Source organism: Humulus lupulus, chromosome 5, assembly GCF_963169125.1.
Source record: "Humulus lupulus chromosome 5, drHumLupu1.1, whole genome shotgun sequence".
Lineage (NCBI taxonomy): Eukaryota > Viridiplantae > Streptophyta > Magnoliopsida > Rosales > Cannabaceae > Humulus > Humulus lupulus.
In genome coordinates this window covers 73,572,035-73,574,764 of record NC_084797.1, presented here as the reverse complement: position 1 = coordinate 73,574,764, position 2,730 = coordinate 73,572,035, and positions in this window count along the sequence as shown.

Here is a 2,730-nt window from a genome sequence, read left to right as displayed (position 1 = left end):
GAAACAGAAATTAAATTCCTTTTGAAACAGAAATTAAATTCCTTTTGAAATCAGAAATAAAATAGACGTCTTTTAGAGAATTTTTTTTTTTGGTAAAATAAAATTTCGCTTCTCCCACTGCTCTGGCTAAAAAAAAAAGCCCCAGTAACATCCCAAAATTCCTAATAAGGCTTAGTGCCTTGATTAGGGGGCCAGAAGGGCAATATTGGAATATTATGTGAATTTAATTGATTAATTATGTGATTATGTGATTATGTGAATTACATGGGTTATATTATACTATGACTAATTGTGCATGTTTACATGTGTTAAATGTGCACCCAATACGTGTTATATGTGAGTAGGACTTGTCTCGGTTGCTGAACATGGTTTTATTATGGCTCGGGCCCCTGCGAATGAGCATGATTATTGCTATGCCTTTGATTGTTTGATTAAGCATGCTTGAATAATCTATATCTGAATAATTGCTAGATGATGTATGCCCGTCTGTATTATTTGATTGAAAAGGCTTGACTTATAAGTCAAGGAAGACAATAACGCGTGGAGCTCTGGTCGAAGGCTTGACTTATAAGTCAAGGATGGCAATAGAACGCTGCGCGGTGGTCGAAAGGATTGACTTAAAAGTCAAGGGTGGCAATAGCACACTGAGAGCCGGTTGGAAGGCTTGACTTATAAGCAAGGATGGCAATAACACTCTGAGCACTAGTCGAAAGAATTGACTTATAAGTCAAGGGCGGCAATAGCGCATTGAGCGCAGGCTGATATGGTTAGGCGTAATTAGGAGCATGGTATACGCTTGACAGACCCTATGGTCATTTGGAAGTTAAAGCGCCAGGTATGCTTGGCCAACTCTAAGGTTGGTTATACAGAGGATAGGGCAATGGGCCACGGGGTGATTCGATAGTCCTATATCCTAGGGAAATGGGCCCGGTGGGACTTTATAGTCACTTATGTGGAATAAGAAGCTTGACTTATAAGTCAAGGGCAGTATTATCATGCAGAATGCAGGCCAAAATGGCATAACCAATATGAAAAGCTTGACCTATAAGTCAAGGATGACAATATCGTGTTGAACGCAAGTCGTTGTGCCCAGGCCAACACAGAAGTGTGAGATATGCTTGTACGACCCCATGGCCGCCTGAAATATAAAGCGCGAGGTACGCTTGTCCAGCTCTAAGGCTAGTTAAAAAGGGAATAGGGCAAGGGGGCTCCAGTGTGGCTTTATGCCGCTTATTTACATTAAATTTGGTATGCTTATTAGCCTTGAAGAATTGGTGAATGTATGATATAATTGATATTCAGCCAACATGTTGAATGACCATCACATTGAGTGTGGGGCTGACGAGCAAAGCATTTGGATCGCAGGTCATGAAGGCGAGTTTAGTTTGGAGGGTGTGGTCCCCATTTTTCTGGCATGAATCGTGAGCAGATTGCTTGTGTACGAATTTAGCTTGGTCGGGCCGTTCGGCAGTACTATCTTCCTGAGCCATGAAATTGATTATATGACCATCTTTGTAAACTATAGAACATGTTTAGAAATTTAAATGTACTAGATAATTGTGAAGCATGTGTTTAGTGTTTTTGAATATTTTCATATTGTTATGCCTTCTGAGGTTTTCTTGCTTGGCCTCGGCTCAAGGATCTATATGGTGTAGGTAAGGGAAAGGAATAACTGGACTAACTCCGAGTTGGAGAGCTTTAAGGGTGGAGTGTACATATGCGACCTACTCGATTACCACGGTCGAGATTACTTGTTGGAATTAGGGTTGAACCCGGAATTTTGAAGCCTAGGCTGACTTTTAGTGTTTTTGTTGTTCATGTGTCAGTTTGTAAACTCTTTTGGGATCCCGTGTACGGACCTAAACCTTTTAATGAATTGGTTGTTGTTGACCAAAATTTTTTATACTTAGTCCTTGGGTTAGTTTTAATTACATGATTTCATTCAAAATTAATCGATTAGCGAGTTAAGCAGTTTTTAAAATACACAGTGTAACAGTCTTGATTAGTAGGGTCTTACAACTTGGTATCAATGCGGTCTAGGTTTAAGGGTTCCTGAAGACGGGCTGGGCATGTACACTCGCCGCTAAACATTAGCTAGACTCATGGTTTTGTAATCATTGATGCGGTTATGTGTTTAACTGCTTAATTGACATATATGTGCCTTATCTGCGTGCTATAATAGAGAGCATGGTATTTATATTGTTAAGAGCAGGGCTTATCTATTGATGCATGAATAGTATGTGCATGTGTTATAGCATTATGGTTATATCTGAATGTTGTGTTGTTTGGTTTTGGTCGTGGGATGGCTACTGGATATGATTATCATGTTTGATAGGCCAAGTCGTTGACTGCAGATGAACTCGAAAGTTATGTACCCAAGGCAGTTAGTGGGACCAGGCGACATTTATATAGAGGTCGGGAATGATAATCAGGGCCAGAATCCTCAGCCTACCCCTTGGAATTGGCAGCATGTGTTTGTAGATATGTAAGCAAGACTGAAGAGGCAAAGGGAAAAGATCAGGTGATTGAGGTAGCAGGTTTTTCCAGGGAATGCTGCTTCATTAGTACTGGCCGGGGAGGCACCAATATTGGCTCATCCTAGGGTTAAGAACAAATGGGAACTACTGTTTGAGAGATTTCAGAAACATTACCCTCCGGCTTTTGAGGGAGGCCTAGATCCATTCAGGGCTGAGCAATCGATAGGCATGATTAGCTCCATCCTCAATTATA